Source organism: Lithobates pipiens, unplaced genomic scaffold, assembly GCF_037356315.1.
Source record: "Lithobates pipiens isolate NorthernLeopardFrog02 unplaced genomic scaffold, aLitPip1_a1.2 Scaffold_28, whole genome shotgun sequence".
Taxonomy (NCBI): domain Eukaryota; kingdom Metazoa; phylum Chordata; class Amphibia; order Anura; family Ranidae; genus Lithobates; species Lithobates pipiens.
Genome location: NW_027507789.1, coordinates 90217130 through 90244115, shown reverse-complemented (window position 1 = coordinate 90244115; position 26986 = coordinate 90217130). Strand labels below are relative to the sequence as shown.

The following is a 26986-nucleotide window of genomic DNA, read 5'->3' as shown; positions in this document are numbered from 1 at the left end:
TGTGACGGGCTCCCTCGTGCATGCCTACGTTTAGGGCGAGCCGAGGAGACCCCTCAGTGCTGACAGTTATATGCTCTACCTCTGTTTTGGTTATACTATTGTTTTTTGGTTCTATGATGTTACTGATTGTCTTTTATTTGCATACCGGTATCAGATGTGACATTTACCACTGCCGGGACTGGGGGGACTAGGATTCGGGGGCTCCCTCTCCGACCTGTCTACCCACCAACCCAAGTAGGACAGCGCTTTAAACCCAGTGTACATCTGGTAAGGGCTATAGCATAATTGTGCTGTTTTAGTATACCCTTCCTGTACTGTTGAGTGCGGACAACCCTTAATTTCCCTCTCCCCCTGGGGTTGAGGTGCCCGGCCTCTTTTTCCCTTTACCTTTCCTTCCATTTGCCCTTCCTTTCTCCCCCTTAGTTCCCGCCATGCATTACCTACCCAAAACCTACCTTGGTTCAACTTTCTTTGCTTTTCTCTGACGTCCCCCTCCCCGAGGAGCAATGGCAGACTCAGTCAAGGTCACCTCTCTAAACGTTAAAGGACTGAACTCCCCTGAAAAACGGTGGATCTTCCTGTGAGGACTGAAGACTTCCTGTACTGATGTGGCCTTTATACAAGAAACACATTTTAAAAATACTAGCCTCCCCTTTCTATGGTCGAGATCCTTCCCTAAGGTCTACCACTCTACTAACCCCTCCTCTAAGACCAATGGAGTCTCCATTCTGATCTCTAGCAGGCTCCCCTGGGTTCTCCAGGATTCTCTGGTGGACCCTGGGGGCCGATATCTTTTTCTTAGGGGCCACATTGGAGAGCGCCTTTTTACATTTGCCACTGTGTACGCTCCCAATGATCACCAAGACACGTTCCTCAGAACTACCCTGCACAGATTATGTGACTTTCGGGAGGGCCAGTTGATATTAGGTGGGGACTTTAATGTCCCCTTTCGCCATCGGTTGACACTTCTGCCTCTTGCTCCTCGCTCCTCATTTCCTCTAGAAAGCGGATTACTAAGTGTTTACTGAATGACCAATTAGTTGATGTCTGGCGTCTGCAACACTCTGGGGAAAGGGACTACTCTTTTTGCTCTTCCCCTCACAAATCATACTTGAGGATAGACTTCTTCTTGATTCCACATGACCAACTGCACTTGGTGAGCTCTTCCTCCATCGGCCATATTACTTGGTCCGACCACGCTCCTATAGCCCTTACCTACACCCTCTCTAGGAACCCCTCACCTAGGTCTCTATTCTGGCACCTTAATGAGAGCCTCCTCCAGATACCGGAAGTTTTAGTAGATGTGACCAGGGAATTGGACCTTTATTTCCAAGAAAACTAAACGCAGGACTGTGACCCGGGGATAATTTGGGAGGCTCACAAGTCAGTACTCCGCAGGGTACTTATCAGGCACGGGGCGCATCAAACGAACATGGAAGGAACAGCTTGCTAATCTGTTTCGTGAACTTGCCTCTGTGGAAGCGAAACATAAACATGCCCCCTCATGGACCTTAGAGATTGAATTGGGGACACTCCGTACCCATATTGCTGACCTACTCCATTATAAAGCGAAAGCGGCACTCCAGTTTTGTCGTAAACTGACGTAGGAGTCAGGGGACAAATGCAGAAAAATCTTAGCCAGGTCGGTAAAGGAGTTGAAATCTGGCTCTTACATACCACAGTTGATAGATGAGAATGGCCAGAGGGCCACTACCCCAACCCAAATAGCCGAAGTCTTTGAAAAATGTTACTCTGATCTCTACAACCTGCCCGATTCAGGGTCTGGACAGGACAATATAGACAGATATGTAACCGGTTCTGGTCTACCAACCCTCTCATCGGAATCACGGGTGTACTTGGAGGACCCGATCACACTGGAAGAAGTCCAGGCGGCCGTGGGACCTCCGAAGGTGGGTAAGGCTCCGGGCCCTGACGGATATACCGCACAATACTTTAAGACCTTCCTCCCTATTCTCGGCCCGCGCTTGGTGAATTTATTTAATACTCTGAGCTCGAATGGGGATTTTCCTGAGGATACCCTTAGAGCCCACATCTCGTTGATACCTAAGGAGGGCAAAGACCCGGGCCTATGTGGGAGCTACAGACCCATTTCCCTCCTAAATTTGGTCCTAAAACTATTCTCTAAAATCCTCGCAACGTGATTGGCACATCACTTGCAGTCCCTTATACATATTGACCAGTTAGGTTTTATTCCCACCAGGGAAGATAGGGACAACACCATTAAGGTGCTTACCCTGATCCATAAAGCAAAGTCATCTGGGACCCCTTGTCTTTTCATGAGTACTGATGCCGAGAAGGCTTTTGATCGGGTCAAATGGACATTGATGTTCTCGGTCCTTCGCCATATAGGTCTGAGTGAACGGATGCTGGCATGGATAAGTATGATATACTCACGCCCGTCAGCTCAAGTCAAAGCGAATGGGGTTCTCTCATCTCCCCTTGACATTGGGAATGGGACCGGACAAGGTTGCCCCCTGTCGCCCCTATTATTCGCACTGTCATTGGAACCCTTTCTCTCCACAATTCGACAAAACTCAGACATAACGGGACTCCAAATGGGTACTATTGAGTGCAAGATATCTGCCTACGCGGATGACATGCTGTTCTCGCTGACGAATCCCAGAGTTTCCTTGCCAAATCTCCTTCGGGAATTCCAGATATACGGGATACTTCTTGAAATCAAAGGCCATGGGGGTTACAGTCCCCCCGCAAACGTTAATAGACTTGCAGTCCAATTTTTGATTTAAATGGACCCATACAGCCCTTAAGTACTTAGGTACTTACATTCCACCGGACATCGCGTGTACGTTTATGTTGAACTTCCCCCCACCCCTTGTCACTAAGATCCACAGTTTTCTTCACGGGTGGCATTCTGGCCTCCATTCCTGGTTCAGGAGATGCAATCTCATTAAAATGAACATACTCCCTAAATTTACTTATCTTTTCCAAGCTCTCCCGATCCAGATTCCAGTCCCGTTTTTTAAGCAAGCTCAATCCTTGCTCACTCAATTTAACTGGGCCCACACACAAAAATCCCAGACTTAAGCGGTCACAGCTGACATTGTCTAAACAACAGGGAGGGTTGGTTCTCCCTGACTTGCGACGCTACTACCTGGCCTCCCATCTGGGGCATGTATTGGACTGGAATCGAAACAAACTTTCTAAGCTCACTCCCGAATTCTGCTAAGAAGCGCCATGTGGTGCTATAAGTATTTACCCACAGAATTTATGTCACATCCCACTATAGGGGCTTAGTTGAAAGTCAGTCACCTGATCGTTACCCAAAACACACTCACGTCTTTGACTTCCCCCCTATTCCCTATACGTGGCCATCCAACCTTTGAACTGGGGACCCACTTAGAAATTCCAACCTAGACAATGCGTCTAAATTCGTCATTGATGGAAAATGGCCTTCTTTCTCAACCCTAACAGATCCGACAGGGCTTTTCCAACTGCCTTTTTGGAGAGCGGCGCAACGACATCATTTTCTCCATTCCATCCCCAATCCTCAAACGTTCGCCCGCCCTCAGACGGAGTTTGAGACTCTATGCAGGAGCGAAGGCCCTTTGGCCCACATTCTCTCTCAAACAGATTATCCACACTTAACCTGTCTGTCCAACTGGGAAAAGGACCTTAATTGCTCATTTTCCCCAGCACAGAGACAACGCATTATCACTTTGGCTCTCAAAATGTCGCTGTGCACGAAGATACAGGAGACGAATTTTAAACTTCTCACCAGGTGGTATTTGACACCATCAAAGCTGCAGAAATGTTTCCCCTCTTCCTCGAACATATGCTGGAGGTGTGGAGAAGAAGAGGGCACGTTGCTGCACATTTTTTGGTCCTGCCCCAGCTTGGTGGACTTCTGGACAGAGATCCGATGCATAACACAAAAATTCACAGACTTCTCCATCCAGGAAGAGGCTGCATTCTTTCTCTTGCACCATTCACAGATTCCCATTAAGAAGTACAAAAAAATCTATTTTACGGCATGTGATAAATGCCACGAAATCCTGCATCCCTCTCTATTGGAAAAAATGTTCCCCCCCCTTTCATTACTCACTGGCTTAGGAAAATAGAGGACATTAAAAAAAATGGAGGACTTGATCCTCACATCACAAGGTAAACAAGAATTTTTTAAACAAACCTGAGACATCTGGAATACCTTTATATTCTCACTGGAAGGATGTCGCCTGCTATTGCCTTAGTGCTCTGAGCTTTCCTTGACTGGCCCCATGGACAGTGGCTGCCATCGTGTCTCGTCCCCTCTTCTCCTTTCCTGATCTTTCAACCCTTCTCTTTTCTGCCTTCCTCCCCTATCTCTCACCCCCTCCACCCCCTCTCTCTTTTGGAAAAAGTGGAAAATTGGGAATGATGGCCCCACACCCCCCTCTGGATGGATTATGCCGGAGGGACCTGGGGTTTGTGTGACCCTGGATCTTGGTACAGTACTTTATCCGTGCCTCGAATCATTGTGATTGATGGAAGGCAGACTCACAGTTGCGAATATACCTGTATCAAGTATTGTTCAGCTGCTTTTTGCTCTGTATTTCTCTGTTGCATTATGTACTCGGGAGACCGTCTTCCCCTATTTGGAGAAAAAATTATATTTGAAAAAAGAAGCCTACGACACCTGGTATTCCCAGGCGGTCTCCCATCCAGGCATTAACCAGGCCCGACCCTGCTTAGCCTCCAAGATCAGACGAGATGGAACAGATTCAGGGTGATGTGGCCGTAGCCAATATCTTCAGGCACTCTCAACTCTCTTGAGAAACACCAAGATGGTCACCTTGGAAATAAGCGGAAAAAAATAGGTCAACGGCAACAACATAAAAAGAAGCCTACGGCATCTGGAAATCCCAGGCGGTCTCCCATCCAGGTACTAAACTGGTCCCAACCCCGCTTGGCCTCTGAGATCAGATGAGATTGGGCTCTTTCAGGGTGGTGTGGCCGTAGGAGATTTCTTCAGGCACTCTCAACCTTGACTAACGCCAATATGGTCACCTTGGGAAACAAACAAAAAATCAAGTCAACGCCAACAACATGAGAAGAAGTCTACAGCACCTAGTATTCCCAGGTGGTCTCCCATCCAGGTATTAACAAGGCCCGACATTGTTTAGTCTCTGAGATCAGACGAGATCTGGTGCTTTCAGGGTTATGTGGCCATAGGCGAGCTCTTCAGGCACTCTCAACCCTCTTGACAAACACCAAGATGGTCACCTTGGTAAACAAACAAAAAAAAAAAAACAAGTCAACGCCAACAACATAAAAAGAAGCCTTCAGCACCTAGTATTCCCAGGTGGTCTCCAATCCAGGTACTAGCAAGGCCCGACCCTGTTTAGCCTCTGAGATCAGAGGAGATTGGGCGCTTTCAGGCTTATGTGCCCATAGGCAATCTCTTTGGGCACTCTCAACCCTCTTGACAAATGCCAAGATACTAAAGATATGTTGGTATTGCGCTGTCCCTATATTAAATAACCCTCCGAGGGTGATAAGTATAATGCCTAATTACATAAATCAATAGTGTAATATAAAAATATATATCTATAAATGTCTACTAAATAGTATCAAAAAGTGCAAAGTGCTACATTAAATAAAATAAAATAAACACACCACAAAGGTGATAGAATCCAAATAAATGAAAATCAAGTGAACAAAGGTAAGTAACTAAAAACAGTCTCTTAGAAAATTACTATTTTGATAAAGTGCAGAAAAAAAAAAAAAAAAAAAAAGTAAACGCACTACAGAGTCAATTGAAAACCTCCACAGAAACACAACTGCTTCAATTGAGTGCAAAGCCACAAAACAGTGAATTGATCATAAAGTGCCAAGTGCGTCTTATAAATGTGCAAATAAGTAAACACTCTCCAGAGGTGATATAAGTGAACCACCCTAATAATAAACAAATGATATACAAGAAAATAAGAGAGTATACCTAGACCAAAAAGAGGGTACCCTCTCCTGATCACATAGGAATAAACTTTAGAATAAACAAAAAAAAAAAAAATAATAATATATATATAGTAAATGCACTACAGAGCCGGCTGCAACATATGTTATATCAGAATGAATCCGGCCTCTATAGATTAAATATACATATTGAAATCCATCAAAAATAAAAAGATATAAATATTCAAGTCCATAAATAAACAACAGTCTCCTTTAAGTGCAAGTGCTTTGTGCAAACTTGTGCAAATTCAACTGAGGTGCGGATCTCCCAGTGCTTAATCCCGCTGTGATCACACTTTAGTGGGCAGTGGCCCCTTACCTATAGCAAGGAGGGATTCACATAGAGGTATATAGATTTCTTTATATGTCTTCTCTCCTGGTAAATTCGGTCACCTTCTCCTTTGAATTTTATTCTTATTGCTCCAGAGGACCCAATAGATTAATAGAGAGGGAATACCATAGTGTAGTATCTCACAGATAGCATTTATTAAAAATTTACATACACAGGGTGCTCACACATTAATAGATAGAAAAAAGCCTTTTTCTAGCAATCAGCAGCAAGTGCATCCACAGTCCTAGGGACGGGAAGGAAGCTGACTGTGGATGCACTTGCTGCTGATTGCTAGAAAAAGGCTTTTTTCTATCTATTAATGTGTGAGTACCCTGTGTATGTAAATTTTTAATAAATGCTATCTGTGAGATACTACACTATGGTATTCCCTCTCTATTAATCTATTGGGTCCTCTGGAGCAATAAGAATAAAATTCAAAGGAGAAGGTGACCGAATCCATCTGTCACAAAAAGGACCCTGTGCGACACACCCTCTCCCTCCTGTACAACCTATTAAGTAGAGGAGTTGACCCCACCATTTATCCACAAATGGGAGAGGGACTTTGGCATCACATTTACCCCACAACAGATAGGGAAGATCCTGACATTAGTACATAAAGCTTCCATCGCAAACCAATATCAAGAATCAGGATACAAGATAGTCTCACGCTGGTATAGAGTCCCATACCTTCTGAATAAAATGAATAGATCGATTCCGGATGTTTGTTGGAGGTGCAATTCAGATACGGGGACCATGGGACACATTTTCTGGGCATGCCCGGCCTTGAGGAACTTTTGGGTGGAGGTGACCGGGACGATAAAAACTCTCAGAAATGTAGATATCGCAGACAACCCAGCAGCGTGCCTTCTACACTTGACCGAACAGCCTGTTCGAAAATACAAAAAAACCCTCACGATGCAACTCCTGAACGCCGCCCGGGCCTGCATTCCCACACTGTGGAGGCAGCCTCAGCCCCCATCCAAGGTGCTGTGGTATTCCAAAGTCAATCATATTCTCCGGATGGAAGAATTGACCGCCACCCTTCACAACACTGAAGAGGCATTTAGTGTTACATGGAGGCCCTGGAGGTATTTTACTGATACTTGAGACTACATTCGGGAGGTGAGCAGCGCCCCTGTCCCAGAAAACGACTGAACAGCTAACGTTTACCTACGTAGGCCAAGTCTGCCCTGGGTGGCATTCCCCCCTCCCTTTTTGTCTTTATTTTTCTTTTTTTCCCCGCCGCCATCCCCCCCCCCTCTCTCTCTGTCTTTGCACTCTCTTCTTCCCCCGTCCTCCCTTTTCACTATGCCTTGTCTCCTTACCAGCCGTTGGGACCCAGAAGAACCCCAGGGTTCTGGACACGACCGGCTCATATTTTACTCTGGTTCACATAGGTCATGATAAGCTGGCTCGCTGTGGTCCCAGTTGTTCTCCATGATTACATTTGTCCGAACGGAGCTGCATTAGTTATACTGTACTACATGTCGGAGGTGGGGTTTCTCTCTTTTCTGCATGAAACTCTAGGACTCCCCTCTGAGAACCCAGAGTTATTTGGCTGCCTATTTTTTGTTACCATGTAATTGTGACCCTGGGTCATGCTGTATGGTTGACTGTTATATTTATGTTGTTCTACTTATACTTAATAAAAGAATAAAACAAAAAAAAAAAAATAAGTCAATGCCAACAACTTAAAAAAAAAGCCTATGGCATTGAGAAATCCCAGGCGGTCTCCCATCCAGGTACTAACCAGGTCCCAACCCTGCTTAGCCTCTGAGATCAAATGAGATTTGGCTCTTTCAGGGTGATGCAGCCATAGTAGATTTTTTCAGGCACGCTTAACCCTCTTGACAAACGCCAAGAAAACGCCTTGGGAAACAAACAAAAAAAACAAGTCAACGCCAACAACATAAAAAGAAGCCTACCGCACCTAGTATTTCCAGGCGGTCTCCCATCCAGGTATTAACAAGGCGCGACCCTTTCTATCCTCTGAGATCAGCGGAGATTGGGCGCTTTCAGGGTGATGTGCCCATAGGCAATCTCTTTGGGCACTCTCATCCCTCTTGAAAAATGCCAAGACAGTCACCCTGGGAAACAAGTGAAAAAAAACAGGTCAACGCCAACTACATAAAAAGAAGAATACGGCACCTGGTATTCCAAGGCCGTCTCCCATTCAAGTACAAACCAGGCCCAACCCTGCTTAGCCTCTGAGACCAAACGAGATTGGGCGCTTTCAGGGTGTTTTGCTCGGAGGCAATTTCTTTGTGCACTCTCAACCCTCTTGACACATGCCAAGATGGTCACCTTGGGAAAAAAGGGAAAATAAAACAGGTCAACGCCGACAACATAATGAGAAGCCTATGGCACCTGGTATTCCCAAGCTGTCTCCCATCCAGGTACTAAGCAGGCCCATCACTGCTTAGCCTCTGAGATCAGATGAGATTGGGCTTTTTCAGGGTGATTTGGCCGTAGGCACTCTCTTTGGGCACTCTGAAGCCTCTTGACAAAGGCCAAGATGGTCACCTTGGGAAACAAGCTAAAAAAAACAGGTCAAAGCCAACAACATAAAAAGAAGCCTACGGCATCCAGTATTCCCAGGCGATCTCCCAATCCAGACACTAACCAGACCAGATCCTTCTATGGAACCTGGTCTTCCCAGGCAGTCTCCCATCCAGGTACTAACCAGGCCTGATGCTGCTTAGCCTCTGAAATCAGACGAGATCGGATGCTTTCAGGTTGATGTGGCCGTAAGCGTTCTCTTCAAGACACGCCCAACCCTCTTGACATGCGCAGTACATGCGCAGTACGGAGCAGACAAAGCTTCGGAAAATCTCCGAAGCTGAATGGCACCTGCACGGTGAGTGGAGGTGGTAACCCCACCATCCAAGTGGACATAGGGTTGTGAATATTAGAGGGCCCCTCGCAGGCGAGCTTTGCTCGCCACGCTTCGGGCTCGGCCTCGCTGCGCTCGGCTCTTTTATATTCTTACTCTATGTCCACTTGGATAGTGGGGATAGAACCTGGACTCAGTGCGCAGGCGCCGTTCATGCTCGGCAATTTTCGGAATCTGTGTTGCTGTGTACTGCGCATGCGCAGTACACAGCGGACACTATCCCATGGGGGACCATATGTGATAAGACACGGGGAACTGAAGCTATGGGTCAAGCTAGAGCAGGAGATGGCGCGGGTTCCACTGGCTGGTCTGCCTTGGGCAGGGAGGCCATTGGAGCCCTGTGTGACTACTCACCCGTTAATTGGCCCCTCGCTCGCCGAGATGGATAGTTTTTTTCACCTTTCCCACCTGACTAACTTCCCTTCTCCTATGACCCCAATTATTGGACATCCTAGATTCCCTCCGGGCCTGTCTGAACAGGCCTTTACCAGGTAAGCCCCGAAAGGGCTTCTGAGAGCAGCCCTATTTCTTGGACCCACGGGCTTGATTCCCATGGGGACCATACTGCTAGAGCAAGTACCTGTTGCATTGGATAGCTGGAGAGCTAGACAGCTAATCCATTTCCTCGGATCACTACCTAACCATTCGTTCTTCTCTAGACAATTCCACCCCTTCGAGGAACTTTGCCTGGATGATGGCCCAATTTGTGGTTCCCTCTCTAGGTCCTACCAAATCCTGACAGACGCACAATCCTCAACGGATCCACCCTTCCTAGCTAAATGGAAAAGGGACTTACAAACTACATTCTCCAAACCACAGAAGGACAGAATACTCTTTTTCGCCCATAAGTCGTCACTCTGCAGTAAATATCAGGAGATCTCATATAAGCTGATCACACGCTGGTATCGTACACCGGTGGTGTTGGCCACAACATTCCCCGGTCAATCTGACCGCTGCTGTCGCTGTGGGCAACAGGCTGGCACCATTCTCCACATTTTCTGGGAATGCCCTAAATTACAAACATTCTGGCAGCCTGTCCTGAGACTCATCCACAAGTTCACAGACATTTCCTTAGCCAATGATCCCGCAGCAGTTCTTCTCAATCTAACTCCTATGTCAAGAAAGCGTTATCATAAGTCCTTACTTAAACATCTCCTCAATGCAGCTAGGGCCTGCATCCCAAGTCAGTGGAAAGAGCAATCTGCTCCAATGGTGACCCAGTGGTTCGCAAGGGTAAATGATATTGAACGAATGGAAGACCCGACTGCCACAATGAGGGATAAAACGGAGGAGCATGGGAACAGATGGTTCTACTGGACCCAGTTTCGCTTTTCGCAAGAATACCTCCGCGAGACATAGTAAGCTCATGGTGATCGTTGGAGATCGCTGTTCCAAACGTTGGACAGCTGATGAGTTGGTGAGCCGAGGGCGTCTCTTGCTCCCTGGGAGGGGACCCCACCCTATCCACTCTACCCACGACACCCCCTTACCCCTTCTTTTCCTTTTCTGCCATTTCCTTCCCCAATCTTCTCTTTCCCCTTCTCCCTCCTTTCAGTTCTACTATTTCCCTTCTTAACTCAAAAAAGGGAAAAGAAAATGGTATGTTCCGACCCCATTTGACTACTACACAATACTCTTTCCCTATCTATGGATATCTAAACTCTTCGAGGGTAGCAGGGCTAGTATCAATAATATTTTAAGTGGTAGAGGATCCCAACGAGATGGAGCTTTAATCTCATCTTGATATGACCGCAAAGCTGTACACGTGCTATTCTCCTCGGACTTCTTACCATTGGCTCTGATATCCATGCAATATGATCGCTTGTTTGTAACTATTTGTATAACACATTCTGTGAAGTTGCCTTTGCATTGTATGTCGCATACTACTAAATAAAAAAAAAAAAAGGAGCCTATGGCACCTGGTATTCCCAGGCGGTCTCCCATCCAGGTACTAACCAGGCCCGACACTGTTTAGCATCCGAGATCAGACGAGATTGGGTGCTTTCAGGGTGATGGGGCCGTAGGTGATCTCTTCGGGCACTCTCAACCCTCTTGACAAACGCCAAGATGGTCACCTTGGGAAACAAGTGAAAAAAAAAACAGGTCAAGGCCAACAACATAAAAAGAAGCCTACAGCACCTAGTATTCCCAGGTGGTCTCCAATCCCGGTACTAGCAAGGCCCAACCCTGTTTAGCTTCTGAGATCAGAGGAGATCGGGTGCTTTTAGGGTTATGTGCCCATAGGCAATCTCTTCGGGCATTCTCAACCCTTTTGACAAATGCCAAGATAGTCACCTTGAGATACAAGTGAAAAAAAACAGGTCAATGTCAACAACATAAAAAGAAGAATACGGCACCTGGTATTCCAACGCCATCTCCCATCCAGGTACTAACAAGGCCCAACCCTTCTTAGCCTCAGAGAAGAGAAGAGATAGGGCTCTTTCAGGGTGATGCTGCTGTAAGCGATCTCTTTGGGCACTCTCAACCCTCTTGACAAATGCCAAGATGGTCACCTTGGGAAACAAGCAAAAAAAAAAAACGAATCAACGCCAACAACAGTAAAAAGAAGCCTACAATAACTTGTTTTCCCTGGTGGTCTCCCATCCAGGTACAAACCAGGCCCGACTCTTCTTAGCCTCCAAGATCAGACGAGACTGGGTGCTTTCAGAGTGATGTGGCCATAGGCAATCTCTTCAGGCACTCTCAACCCTCTTGACAAACACCAAGATGGTCACTTTGGGAAACAAGCGGAAAAAAAACAGGTCAACGCCAACAACATAAAAAGAAGTCTACGACACCTGGTATTCCCAGGCGGTCTCCCATCCAGGTACTAACAAGGCCCGACTCTTCTTAGCCTCCAACATCAAACGAGATCGGGTGCTTTCAGGGTGATGTGCCCGTAGGCAATCTCTTCAGGCACTTTCAACCCTCTTGACAAACGCCAAGATGGTCACCTTGGGAAACAAGCAAAAAAAATAAAAATAAGTCGGAAGCTAGAGACAATACGGCCCGAGTCCTCAATTTAATCCATGCGGCGCATGTACAGGGAAGGCCCTTGCTTATGTTGTCAATGGACGCAGAAAAGGCCTTTGACAGGGTGGCCTGGCACTTTATGCAGGCCACCCTGGAACATATAGGTCTTGGCCCCAACATGATGAGCTGGGTAATGTCGCTTTACTCCACGCCGTCGGCAGCGGTACGGGTGAACGAGTGGTGCTCGGACTCTTTCCCCATCACTAATGGGACGAGGCAGGGGTGCCCTCTGTCTCCCCTAATTTTTATTCTGACACTGGAACCACTTATGTGTCACGTTCGGAATGACCCGAATATTACTGGCATATCCAAACCCTTGGCACACCATAAAATTGCGGCGTACGCTGACAATCTAATTTTTTCCGTCTCCAATCCACACATTTTGCTTCCCAATATACTTGCGTCTCTACAGCGATACGGCAGCCTATCAAACTATAAAATCAATTGCGCCAAGTCAGCTGTATTGAATATATCGGTCCTGGATGGTGAGGCCAAGAGGCTCCGCTCCGCTTTTCCATTCTACTGGGCTGAAAAATCTATATGTTACCTGGGCGTTGACATCGCAGCGGATTTAGCGCAATTGTACCCGCTTAATTTTGTCCCCCTCCTGGATAGACTGAAATCTGATTTGGGAAACTGGCATGCTTTAACACTGACCTGGTTCGGGTGCTGTAATGCATTTAAAATGACGGCCCTCCCACGGATCTTATACATGTTCCAGACATTACCGATCCGGTTACCCCCAATTTTTTTCAGACAACTGCAGGTGCTGCTCCGGGACTTTATTTGGGCGCGAAAACCGCCCAGAGCCCGTTTGCAATTGCTTGCCAGACCAAAGGACAAGGGGGGTCTGGGTCTCCCAGATCTGAGACAATACTACAGAGCGACTCTGCTAGCGAGAGTCGTTGATTGGCATTGTAACGGCCCACACAAGCAGTGGGTGGAGATGGAGATTGAGGATGGATCCATTCCCCTATTGACCTCCCCGTGGCTCCTGTCCTCCTTACCAAAAGACCTCAGAGGTCACCCCGTAGTGGGAGCTACGTTGGCTGTTGTGCGGAGGTTGTTCCGCTGCACACACATTGCTCCCCTGCCATCACCAATGACTCCGGTTATAGGTAATCCAGACTTCCCACCGGGATTTACCAACAACAAACTGCGACAGTTGACAGTGGTGGGGAGACAGCGTCTGGGAGAGGTGTGGCCCTCGGGAGGGCTCCCGACCACGCAAACTGTCGCCGAGCTTTCTGACCCTCCGCTTGACTTGTTTAGTGCTTATCAACTTCGTCACTTTCTTCTGGCCATACAAAGGGCCCCCTACACTCCTAGAGACCTGACACCCTATGAATCCATCTGTCACAAAAGGGAACCTGTGCGACACACCCTCTCCCTGCTGTACAACCTATTGAGTAGTCAGGAGGAGGAGTCGACCCCCACCATTTATCCACAAATGGGAGAGGGACTTAGGCATCACATTTACCCCACAACAGATAGGGAAGATCCTGACCTTAATACATAAAGCTTCCATCGCAAACCAATATCAAGAATCAGGATACAACATAGTCTCACGCTGGTATAGAGTCCCATACCTTTTGAATAAAATGGATATATCGATCCTGGATGTTTGTTGGAGGTGAAATTCAAATACGGGGACCATGGGACACCTTTTCTGGGCATGCCCGGCCTTGAGGAACTTTTGGGTTCCCAGCAGCGTGCCTTCTACACTTGACCGAACAGCCTGTTCGAAAATACAAAAAAAACCTCACGATGCAACTCCTGAATGCCGCCCGGGCCTGCATTCCCGCACTGTGGAGGCAGCCTCAGCCCCCATCCAAGGTGCTGTGGTATTCCAAAGTCAATCATATTCTCCGGATGGAAGAATTGACCGCCACCCTTCACAACACTGAAGAGGCATTTAGTGTTACATGGAGGCCCTGGAGGTATTTTACTGGTTCTCGAGACTACATTCGGGAGGTGAGCAGTGCCTTTGTCCCAGAAAACGACTGAACATCTAATGTTTACCTACATAGGGCATGTCTGCCCTGGGTGGCATTCCCCCCCTCCCTTTTTGTCTTTATTTTTCTTTTTTTCCCCGCCGCCATCCCCCCACCTCCTCTCTCTCCATCTTTGCACTCTCTTCTTCCCCCGTCCTCCCTTTTGACTATGCCTTGTCTCCTTACTAGCCTTCGGGACCCAGAAGAACCCCAGGGTTCTGGACATGACCGGCTCATATTTTACTCTGGTTCACGTTGGTCATGATAAGCTGGCTCGCTGTGGTCCCAGTTGTTCTCCATGATTACATTTGTCCGAACGGAGCTGCACTAGTTATACTGTACTACATGTCGGAGGTGGGGTTTCTCTCTTTTCTGCATGAAACTGTAGGACTCCCCTCTGAGAACCCAGAGTTATTTGGCTGCCTATTTTTTGTTAGCATGTAATTGTGACCCTGGGTCATGCTGTATGGTTGACTGTTATATTTATGTTGTTCTACTTAATAAAAGAATAATAAAAATAAAAAAAATAAGTCAATGCCAACAACTTAAAACTAAAGCCTATGGCATCGAGAAATCCCAGGCGGTCTTCCATCCAGGTACTAACCAGGTCCCAACCCTGCTTAGCCTCTGAGATCAAATGCACGCTCAACACTCTTGACAAACGCCAAGATGGTCGCCTTGAGAAACAAGCGAAAAAAACAGTTCAAAGCCAACAACATAAAAAGAAGCCTATGGCACCTGGTTTTTCCGGGCGGTCTCCCATCCAGGTACAAACCAGGCCCAACCCTGCTTAGCCTCTGAGACCAAACGAGATTGGGTGCTTTCAGGGTGTTGTGCCCGTAGGCAATTTCTTTGTGCACTCTCAACCCTCTTGACAAATGCCAAGATGGTCACCTTGGGAAACAAGGGAAAAAAAACAGGTCAAAGCCAACAACATAAAAAGAATCCTACGGCATCCGGTATTCCCAGGCGATCTCCCAATCAAGACACTAACCAGGCCAGATCCTTCTATGTCACCTGGTCTTCCCAGGCAGTCTCCCATCCAGGTACTAACCAGGCCTGACGCTGCTAAGCCTCTGAAATCAGATGAGATAGGGTGCTTTCAGGGTGATGTGGCCGTAAGCGTTCTCTTCAAGACACGCCCAACCCTCTTGACAAACGCCAAGATGGTCGCCTTGAGAAACAAGCGAAAAAAACAGTTCAAAGCCAACAACATAAAAAGAAGCCTATGGCACCTGGTTTTTCCGGGCGGTCTCCCATCCAGGTACTAACCAGGCCCGACACTGTTTAGCCTCTGAGATCAGATGAGATTGGGCGCTTTCAGGGTGATGGGGCCGTAGGTGATCTCTTTGGGCACTCTCAACCCTCTTGTTAAACGCCAAGATGGTCACCTTGGGAAACAAGCGAAAATAAACAGGCCAACAACATAAAAAGAAGCCTACGGCACCTGGTATTCACAGATGGTCTCCCATACAGGTATTAACCAGGCAGTACACTGCTAGGCCTCTGAGATCAGATGAGATTGTGCGCTTTCAGGGTGATGTGGCCATAGGTGTTCTATTTAGACACTCTCAACCTTCTTGACAAATACCAAGATGGTTATCTTGGGAAACAAGTGAAAAAAAACAGGTCAACGCCAACAACATAGACCCTGGCGGTCTCCCATCTGACCCAGACCCTGCTTAGCCTCTGAGATCGGGCGCTTTCAGGGTGATGTGACCTCAGGCGTACGCTTTGGGACATACTCAAAACTCTTGACTGATGCTAAAATGGTCACCTTGGGAAACAAGCGAAAGAAAAACAGGTCAAAGCCAACAATATAAAAAGATTCCTACGGCACCTTTAATTAGGTACTATCCAGGCCGGACCCTGCTTAGCCTCTGAGATCAGATGAGATCGGGCGCTTTCAGGGGGATGTGGCCGTAGGAGATTTCTTTGGGCTCTCTCGGCCCTCTTGACAAATGCCAAGATGACCACCTTGGGAAACAAGCGGAAAAAAAAAACCATGTCAACGCCAACAACATAAAAAGAATCCTACAGCACCTGGTATTCCCAGTTGGTCTCCCATCCAGTTACTAATCAGGCCCGACAATGCTTAGCCTCCGAGATCAGACAAGATCAGGCACTTTCAAGGTAATGGGGCCATAGGCGATCTCTTCGGGCACTCTCAACCATCTTGACAAACGCCAACATGGTCATCTTGGGAAATAAGCGAAAAAACCAAGTCATTGCCAACATTGGAGGCTAAGCACACGCCCCACACTATATAAGGCCGCCAGCGCGGCGGCCTTGTATAGTGTGTTGCGGTGGTCAGGGAAAGAGGACGATAGGCAGGGACAGTGTCTTTACTGCTTGGGAACCTAACACTGTTACAGTGGGTGTTTTGTGCCTCCTGCACAGTACACACCTGAAGCTACCCTTTATTACTGGTGTTCAATTTCTGCAATACATGCATCTGCAGTGCAGAAGTTAGAGTGGGTGTTGTGTGCCTCCTGCACAGTATACACCTTATTGCTGGTGTTCTGTTTCTGTAATACAGGAACCTAGCACTGTTACAGTGCTAGGGTGTACAGAGAAGCTGGTATATATAGAAGACTACAGCATACAGAAGAAAGGCTAGTGAATACAGAATACAGACTCGTGTATGTAGATAGGCTTGAGTATACAGAAGACAGGCTTGGGTATACATCAAAGCTGACATTCTATACAGAAGACTGGGTAGTGTATACAGAGAGTCTAGTGGGTACAGAAGACAGGCTGGTGTATTCTAGCTAGTTTTTACAGTCTAGTGTATACAGAAGACAGGCTGTGGTTTACAGAGAGTTTAGTGTATTCAGAGAGTCTAGTGTATACAGTCGGCGAGTGTATACATAAGACTGGCTAGTTTACACAGTGTTTACAGAGATGCAAGGGTGTACAAAGAAGCTGGAATATATAGAACATACAGAAGAAAGGCTAGTGAATACAGAATACAGACTCGTGTATGTAGATAGGCTTGAGTATACAGTGAAGCTGGGGTACACAGAGAGGCTAATTTAAAGAGAGGCTAGTATATACAAAGATGTTAGTGTATATAGAGAGGTTAATGTATAGAGAGGGTCGAGAGTATACAGAAAGGACAGTGCATATAGAGAAACTAGTGTATACAGAAGACAGGCTTGGGTATACATCCAAGCTGACAGTGTATACAGAAGACTGGGTAGTGTATACAGAGATTCTAGTGGGTACAGAAGACAGGCTGGTGTATTCTAGCTAGTTTTTACAGTCTACAAAGCTGGGGTACACAGAGAGGCTAATTTAAAGAGAGGCTAGTATATACAAAGATGTTAGTGTATATAGAGAGGTTAATGTATAGAGAGGGTCGAGAGTATACAGAAAGGACAGTGCATATAGAGAAACTAGTGTATACAGAAGACAGGCTTGTTTTAGTGTATACAGTCGGTGAGTGTATACATAATACTGGTTAGTTCAGACAGTGTTTACAGAGATGCAAGGGTGTACAGAGAAGCTAGTATATATAGAAGACAGAAGAAAGGCTAGTGAATACAGAATACAGACTCGTGTATGCAGATAGGCTTGAGTATACAGAGATGCTAGAGTAAACAATGAGGCTGGGGTACACAGAGAGGCTAGTTTAAAGAGAAGCTAGTATATACAAAGATGTTAGTGTATATAGAGAGGTTAGTGTATAGAGAGAGTCGAGTGTATACAGATAGGACAGTGCATATAGAGAGACTAGTGTATACAGAAGACAGGCTTGGGTATACATCCAAGCTGACAGTGTATACAGAAGACTGGGTAGTGTATACAGAGATTCTAGTGGGTACAGAAGACAGGCTGGTGTATTCTAGCTAGTTTTTACAGTCTAGTGTATACAGAAGACAGACTGTGGTATACAGAGGGTTTAGTGTATTTCAGAGATGCAAGGGTGTACAGAGAAGCTAGTATATATAGAAGACTACAGCATACAGAAGAAAGGCTAGTGAATTATACAGAGAGGCTAGTGCATAGAGTGAAGCTATTGTATATAGAAGCCTGGTTAGTGTATACAGAGAAGCTAGTGTGTACAGAAGAAAGGCTAGACAGGCTATAAAGAGAGGCAAGTTTTTACAGAAGACAGTTTGGGGTATACAGAGATGCTAGTTTATACAGAGAGACTAATGTATACAGAAGACAGGCTAGGGCATTACAGAAGACGGGCTAGTGTATTCAGAACATAGGCTAGTGTATATCGAAGACAGGCTATTGTATGCAGAAGACCGGCTAGTGTAAACATGCTGGTGTATATAGAGAGTGATAACAAAAGACAATCTGGGCTATACAGAGACATTTCCTCATTTCATCTAGCTCACATCTCTAATGGAGTTTGTCTCATTGCCATGTTATGCCTTTTCATTCTTATGCTAAATATAGATTATACTCACTACACGATTTTAATCATCCACATCAAGCATGCAATAAAACTATCATACATATAAATAAACCATGTACTCTTTTGCTCTAATTTGCATATTTGTAATTCTCCACATCAACTGTCATATTGAGTATGTGACAGCCCTGACACACCATTTTTTCTTTATTTCTCATTAGAAATAGAGAGTACTATCTCAAAATCCGGTTAATCTATTCACTTCGATGAGTTCTACCGCTAATTGTACGGTAATGCAAAATGTTCACAAAACCATCCATTTGCTACCAGACATGCTGCACATACTAAGAGTAATGTAACTATCGCTCGCTAACGATGTAAACAGTTTTATTGCTTTTCTGACATTAACCGAGTATCTCTGACATTAACTGAGTATCTCTCTGCACTATGATCTTATTAATAATAATAATAATAATAATAATTAGTGTTATAGTGTAATGCAAAGTGTATATAGTGTAATGCAAAGATCAACGTATGGTACCGGCATATCCTTTAAATTTAGACTAACGCAACTATTTATCGGCCATTTTCAAGCTAAGCTTTCAATCTCTTACCTTTGAACAGCGATACTTCCTCCCTACAATATTAAGCCATTTAAATGTCCTATTGGTCTGTATTACTTCTTTTTCTCCACCTTAACTGTCACAGTTAAAACACAGTGACAAAACATTTCTTTTTACCGCAGCAAAATGTGAGAAAAGCAGTACACTGTTAATTTTCTGAAGCATATGGCAGAAAGACGGCTTACAAGAGTAATGAAATGATTTCTCAGACATTTTGAAGCTATTGCAACCAACGCTTCCGATCTCTTTTCAACTGCAATACTTAATCTCTGCAATATTAAGTAATATTTAGCTGCTTAGCTCACACTTTGCTGTACGTAGCCGTGTTAACTGTATTAATGGTAACCTGTAAGTAACCAATGGGGATTGACATTCCATCTCTAATTCACATTCACATTTCTAATGCAGTTTGTCTCTTTGCATTGTCATACTTTGCCAGTTATTATACGTTCTCATCCTTAAAGACACGTAAGTATACTGAAAACGATAGAAACCTTGTCACGTCATTGCTGATATTTCATGATTACAGCAATCCTCTCATCTAATTGCTATTCCGACATTCTGCCTTGGTATTACTTTGCAACGCTCTATTGAACAATGTAAAGGTAAGCTATATATTTTGTGTATTTCCACTTAAACTCGTCCTGTATATACTGTCTCAATATTATCCTTTCTGATTTTGCTAAATTAGATTATAGAGTTTGCTATGTCTAAATCCAGGTTACCTACTCACCTTTATTACGTATACTGCTAATTTTAGGATAATACAAAACCATCTTATTGCTTCGTTACACGCTGCACTTATTAAGAGTTATACAATGCTACCGATGTGAACAGTTTAATTGCTCTTCTCACATTTAGCTGGTATCTCTCTGCTTTAGGAAACTGAATTTGTACTACAGCGATCACTCATCTAATATCAGTCCGCTCAGTGCTACCGGATTAACTTTTACATTTAGAGTAATGAAATGATTTCTCAGTCATTTTGGAGCTACTGCTACTGCTACTGCTTCCGATCTCATTTCGACTGCAATACTTAATTTCTGCTTAGCTCACACTTTGCTGTACGTAGCCGTGGGGATTGGCATTTCATGTCTAATTCATATTCACATTTCTAATGCAGTTTGTCTTTTTGCCATGTCATCCTCTGCCAGTTATTATCCTTTCTCATCCTTATGCTATACACTTTTTAGCAGCACCAAAATGTGAAAAAAGCACTTTACATGTTTCAGAAGTAGTTGCATTAGCAAAAAATAAAGTCCTGTCTTCTTTAAACGCTAGCTTTTCTGTATACATTAATCTCTCTGTGTACACCAGCCACTCTATATAGAGTAGCCTCTCTGTCGTCTGTATACACGTGCCCGTAATCTATATACACTAGCCTGCCTTCTTTTTACAATAGTCTCGGTGTCCCAGCCTCTCTGCATACACTAGCCTCACTGAATTCCCCAGACTGTCTTCTGTATACTCAAGCCTATCTGTAAAAAAAAAATATCCGGTCTTCTGCATACTCTAGCCTCTCTGTGTAACACAGTCTCTCTCTGGATTCCCTAGCCTCCATCTCTGCATACCCAGGACCTTCCTCTGTATAATCTAGCCTATCTGTATACACTAGCCTGTCTTTTGTACAAATTAGCCTCTCTGTAGCCGGTCATCTGTATACACGAGCCTCACTGTCTACTCTTGGTTGTCTTTTGTATACACTAGCATCTCTTTATACATTAGCTCTCTGTATACCCAAGCCTCTCTGTATACACTAGTCCACCGGTATACACTAGCAAGTCTGCATACACTAGCCTCTCTTTGTAACCCAACTTCTCTCTCTGTATACCTTAGCCTCCATCTCTGCATACCCAGGACGTTCTTCTCTATAATCTAGCCTATGTGTATACACTAGCCGGTCTTCTGTAGACATTAGCCTCCCTGTATAAACTAGCTGGTCTACTGTATACACTAGTCCGTCTGTATACACTAGCAAGCTTGCATACACTAGCCTCTCTGTGTAACCCAGCCTCCATCTCTGCATACCCAGGACGTTCTTCTCCATAATCTAGCCTATTTGTATACACTAGCCTGTCTTTTGTACACATTAGCCTCTCTGTATAAACTAGCCGGTCCTCTGTATACACTAGTCCATCTGTATACACTAGCAAGTATGCATACTCTAGCCTCTCTCTCTGTATACCTTAGCCTCCATCTCTGCATACCCAGGACGTTCTTCTGTATAATCTAGCCTATCTGTATAATCTAGCCTATCTGTATACACTAGCCTGTCTTTTGTACACATTTGCCTCTCTGTATAAACTAACCGGTCTTCTGTATATACTAGTCCGCCTGTATACACTTGCAAGTATGCATACTCTAGCCTCTCTCTCTGTATACCCTAGCCTCCATCTCTGCATACCCAGGACGTTCTTCTGTATAATCTAGCCTATCTGTATACACTAGCCTGTCTTTTGTACACATTAGCCTCTCTGTATAAACTAGCCGGTCCTCTGTATACACTAGTCCGTCTGTATACACTAGCAAGTCTGTGTAACCAAGCCTCTCTCACTGCATACCCTAGCCTCCATCTCTTGCATAAACCAGGACCTTCTTCTGTATAATCTAGCCTATCTGTATACACTAGCCTGTCTTTTGTACACATTAGCCTCTCTGTGTAAACTAGCCGGTCTACTGTATACACTAGTCCATCTGTATACACTAGCAAGTCTGCATACTCCTGCCTCTCTGTGTAACCCAGCCTCTCTCTCTCTGTATACCCTAGCCTCCATCTCTGCATACCCAGGACGTCCTTCTGTATAATCTAGCCTATCTGTATAAACTAGCCTGTCTTTTGTACACATTAGCCTCTCTGTATAAACTAGCTGGTCTTCTGTATACACTAGTCCGTCAGTATACACTAGCAAGTCTGCATACTCTAGCCTCTCTGTGTAACACAGTCTCTCTCTCTGTATACCCTAGCCTCCATCTCTGCATACCCAGGACGGTCTTCTGTATAATCTAACCTATCTATATACACTAGCCTGTGTTTTGTACACTTTAGCCTCTCTGTATAAACTGGCCGGTCTTCTGCATACACGAGTCTCTCTGTATACCCTTGGATGTCTTTTGTATACAGTAGCTGCTCTTTATACATTAGCTCTCTGTATACCCAAGCCTCTCTGTATACACTAGTCCGTCTGTATACACTAGCAAGTCTGCATACACCAGCCTCTCTGTGTAACCCAGCCTCTCTCTCTGCCTACCCAAGATGTTCTTCTCTATAATCTAGCCTATTTGTATACACTAGCCTGTCTTTTGCACACATTAGCCTCCCTATATAAACTAGCCGGTCTTCTGTATACACTAGTCCGTCTGTATACACTAGCAAGTATGCATACTCTAGCCTCTCTCTCTGTATACCCTAGCCTCCATCTCTGCATACCCAGGACGTTCTTCTGTATAATCTAGCCTATCTGTATACACTAGTGTATACAGACAGACTAGTGTATACAGAGGACCGACTAATGTGTACAAAAGACAGGCTAATGTATACAGATAGGCTAGATTATACAGAAGAACATCCTGGGTATGCAGAGCGCTCAGCTTCAAGGTATGGCCAACGTGAGTAATATGAGGGACACTCCTCACCCCCGCCCCCACCTACCAGATCTGACTTTCATCCCCTTGCCCTCTCTGCCCCGGTCATCTGGTGGCAGTTTTATGCACTCCCTGGCCCCCACCCATTCATAATCCTTACCGACCTTTCCTTCCGCTGCTCACAGGAACACACTGGATGACTTGTCTAATTAACCAACTTGTACAAGACACCGCTATCCTTCTGTCTGACACCGTTCCCCCTTGGAGGCTTTACCCCTCACTGTTTGGGTGGTCCCTGCCTCTCCCTGGTTTCTCCACATATACCACAACGACATTGTCAGAGGGGCACCACTTGACAGGACACGGGGCTGTCATGCCGGTGGCATCTCCCATTGGAGGAAGGGATGATGGCCCCAACCCCTTGGCAGCAGGTTCTTTCATGTACAGACCAGGGCGGCTCATCTTCCCTTCTGGAGTCTTGACCTTAGATGGGGGAGTTGCACTTTGGGGGGTCTGAGTGATACCTAGTGCGCTGTACTGGAAGGGCTTGACATTCCCGCATATGTGTCCCCTCCCCCTGGTTGCGCCCCTCGTCCCCCCCTCTGGCTCCCACCTACTCTTTGTCGACATTGCCTTCTGCAGCTTTCGGGACCCTGGATGACTTATTTAATGAGCCTATTGGTACGAGACACTGCTTCCCTCCAGAGTGACTCTGGACCCCCCTGGAGGATTTACCCCTTACTGTTTGGGCGGTCCCAGCTTCCCTCTGGATGCTCTACACAGCCCCCGATAGCGATGCAGGAGAGACACTAATTGGCGGGCCCCAGGACTGCTGCTCGGGTGAAGTCTCCCTTTGGATGGAGGGATGGTGGCCCCAGCCCCTTGCATGCCGGATTTTCCATGCACCGACCAGGGCTGCTCCTCTTTCATCTTGATGTGGTGACCATGGAGGGGAGCAGTTGAAATTTATGGGGTCCGGGTGTTTGCTGGTGGGAGTGCGCTAAAGGACTTGACATTTCCGCATGTTTGTCCCCTCTCCCCTGTTTCCCCCCTCCCTCCCCCCCCTTCCCACCCTTCCCTTCCTTCCTTTCCCTCCCCTTTCCCCCCTTCCACTCCCCCTTTCCCCCCTTCCCTGCCCCTTTTCCCCCCGGGGCGTGGACGTTGGAGAGGGGGTAAGGAGAGGACAATCTGCCAAAGGGAGAAATGCATTTGTTCGGGGACTGCATGTACTTTAGGGGTATGGGATGGGGGGTGGTGGATCCCATTCTGTGATGCCTTTTCTGTTGTGACGGGCTCCCTCGTGCATGCCTATGTTTAGGGCGAGCCGAGGAGACCCCTCAGTGCTGACAGTTATATGCTCTACCTCTGTTTTGGTTATACTATTGTTTTTTGGTTCTATGATTGTCTTTTATTTGCATACCGGTATCAGACGTGACATTTACCACTGCCGGGACTGGGCGGACTAGGATTCGGGGGCTCCCTCTCCGACCTGTCTACCCACCAACCCAAGTAGGACAGCGCTTTAAACCCAGTGTACATCTGGTAAGCGCTATAGCATAATTGTGCTTTTTTAATATACCCTTCCTGTACTGTTGAGTGTGGACAACCCTTAATTTCCCTCTCCCCCTGGGGTTGAGGTGCCCGGCCTCTTTTTCCCTTTACCTTTCCTTCCATTTGCCCTTTCTTTCTCCCCCTTAGTTCCCGCCATGCATTACCTACCCAAAACCTACCTTGGTTCAACTTTCTTTGCTTTTCTCTGACGTCCCCCTCCCCCTCCCCGAGGAGCGATGGCAGACTCAGTCAAGGTCACCTCTCTAAACGTTAAGGGACTGAACTTCCCTGAAAAACGGTGGATCCTCCTGTGAGAACTGAAGACTTCCTGTACTGATGTGGCCTTTATACAAGAAACACATTTTAAAAATACTAGCCTCCCCTTTCTATGGTCGAGATCCTTCCCTAAGGTCTACCACTCTACTAACCCCTCCTCTAAGACCAAGGGAGTCTCCATTCTGATCTCTAGCAGGCTCCCCTGGGTTCTCCAGGATTCTCTGGTGGACCCTGGGGGGCCGATATCTTTTTCTTAGGGGCCACATTGGAGAGTGCCTTTTTACATTTGCCACTGTGTACGCTCCCAATGATCACCAAGACACGTTCCTCAGAACTACCCTGCACAGATTATGTGACTTTCGGGAGGGCCAGTTGATATTAGGTGGGGACTTTAATGTCCCCTTTCGCCATCGGTTGACACTTCTGCCTCTTGCTCCTCGCTCCTCATTTCCTGTAGAAAGTGGATTACTAAGTGTTTACTGAATGACCAATTAGTTGATGTCTGGCGTCTGCAACACTCTGGGGAAAGGGACTACTCTTTTTGCTCTTCCCCTCACAAATCATACTTGAGGATAGACTTCTTCTTGATTCCACATGACCAACTGCACTTGGTGAGCTCTTCCTCCATCGGCCATATTACTTGGTCCGACCACGCTCCTGGGGCGCGTATTGGACTGGAATCGAAACAAACTTTCTAAGCTCACTCCCGAATTCTGCTAAGAAAGGCCATGTGGTGCTATAAGTATTTACCCACAGAATTTATGTCACATCCCACTATAGGGGCTTAGTTGAAAGTCAGTCACCTGATCGCTACCTAAAACACACTCACGTCTTTGACTTCCCCCCTATTCCCTATACGTGGCCATCCAACCTTTGAACTGGGGTTAGAAATTCCAACCTAGACAATGCGTCTAAATTCGGTATTGATGGAAAATGGCCTTCTTTCTCAACCCTAACAGATCCGACAGGGCTTTTCCAACTGCCTTTTTGGAGAGCGGCGCAACAACATCATTTTCTCCATTCCATCCCCAATCCTCAAACGTTCACCCGCCCTCAGACGGAGTTTGAGACTCTATGCAGGAGCGAAGGCCCTTTGGCCCACATTCTCTCTCAAACAGATTACCTACACTTAACCTGTCTGTCCAACTGGGAAAAGGACCTTAATTGCTAATTTTCCCCAGCACAGAGACAACGCATTATCACTTTGGCTCTCAAAATGTCGCTGTGCACGAAGATACAGGAGACGAATTTTAAACTTCTCACCAGGTGGTATTTGACTCCATCAAAGCTGCAGAAATGTTTCCCCTCTTCCTCGAACATATGCTGGAGGTGTGGAGAAGAAGAGGGCACGTTGCTGCACATTTTTTGGTCCTGCCCCAGCTTGGTGGACTTCTGGACAGAGATCCGATGCATAACACAAAAATTCACAGACTTCTCCATCCAGGAAGAGGCTGCATTCTTTCTCTTGCACCATTCACAGATTCCCATTAAGAAGTACAAAAAAATCTATTTTACGGCATGTGATAAATGCGGCGAAATCCTGCATCCCTCTCTATTGGAAAAAATGTTCCCCCCCTTTCATTACTCACTGGCTTAGGAAAATAGAGCACATTAAAAAAAATGGAGGACTTGATCCTCACATCACAAGGTAAACAAGAATTTTTTAAACAAACCTGAGACATCTGGAATACCTTTATATTATCGCTGGAAGGATGTCGCCTGCTATCGCCTTAGTGCTTTGAGCTTTCCTTGACTGGCCCCTTGGACAGTGGCTGCCATCGTGTCTCGTCCCCTCTTCTCCTTTCCTGATCTTTCAATCCTTCTCTTTTCTGCCTTCCTCCCCTATCTCTCACCCCCTCCACCCCCTCTCTCTTTTGGAAAAAGTGGAAAATTGGGAATGATGGCCCCACACCCCCCTCTGGATGGATAATGCTGGAGGGACCTGGAGTTTGTGTGACCCTGGATCTTGGTACAGTACTTTATCCGTGCCTCGAATCATTGTGATTGATGGAAGGCAGACTCACAGTTGCGAATATACCTGTATCAAGTATTGTTCAGCTGCTTTTTGCTCTGTATTTCTCTGTTACATTATGTACTCGGGGGACCGTCTTCCCCTATTTGGAGAAATAATTATATTTGAAAAAAAATAGAAGCCTACGACACCTGGTATTCCCAGGCAGTCTCCCATCCAGGCATTAACCAGGCCCGACCCTGCTTAGCCTCCAAGATCAGACGAGATGGAACAGATTCAGGGTGATGTGGCCGTAGCCAATATCTTCTGGCACTCTCAACTCTCTTGACAAACACCAAGATGGTCACCTTGGAAACAAGTGGAAAAAAATAGGTCAATGGCAACAACATAAA

At 46.0% G+C, this 26986-nt stretch overlaps 10 pseudogenes; all 10 read right to left on the bottom strand.

Annotated features, from left to right (window-relative positions):
* Positions 1-4642: 4642 nt before the first annotated feature.
* On the bottom strand, positions 4643-4761 carry LOC143936923 (5S ribosomal RNA; annotated as a pseudogene).
* A 98-nt stretch (positions 4762-4859) lies between these two features.
* On the bottom strand, positions 4860-4979 carry LOC143936976 (5S ribosomal RNA; annotated as a pseudogene).
* Positions 4980-8656: 3677 nt separating this feature from the next.
* Positions 8657-8775, bottom strand: LOC143937062 (5S ribosomal RNA; annotated as a pseudogene).
* A 2326-nt stretch (positions 8776-11101) lies between these two features.
* Positions 11102-11220, bottom strand: LOC143936692 (5S ribosomal RNA; annotated as a pseudogene).
* A 101-nt stretch (positions 11221-11321) lies between these two features.
* LOC143936570 (5S ribosomal RNA) lies at positions 11322-11440 on the bottom strand (annotated as a pseudogene).
* A 321-nt stretch (positions 11441-11761) lies between these two features.
* On the bottom strand, positions 11762-11880 carry LOC143936443 (5S ribosomal RNA; annotated as a pseudogene).
* Positions 11881-11980: 100 nt separating this feature from the next.
* Positions 11981-12099, bottom strand: LOC143936761 (5S ribosomal RNA; annotated as a pseudogene).
* Positions 12100-14947: 2848 nt separating this feature from the next.
* Positions 14948-15066, bottom strand: LOC143936611 (5S ribosomal RNA; annotated as a pseudogene).
* Positions 15067-15444: 378 nt separating this feature from the next.
* Positions 15445-15563, bottom strand: LOC143936685 (5S ribosomal RNA; annotated as a pseudogene).
* A 689-nt stretch (positions 15564-16252) lies between these two features.
* LOC143937204 (5S ribosomal RNA) lies at positions 16253-16371 on the bottom strand (annotated as a pseudogene).
* Positions 16372-26986: the final 10615 nt, after the last annotated feature.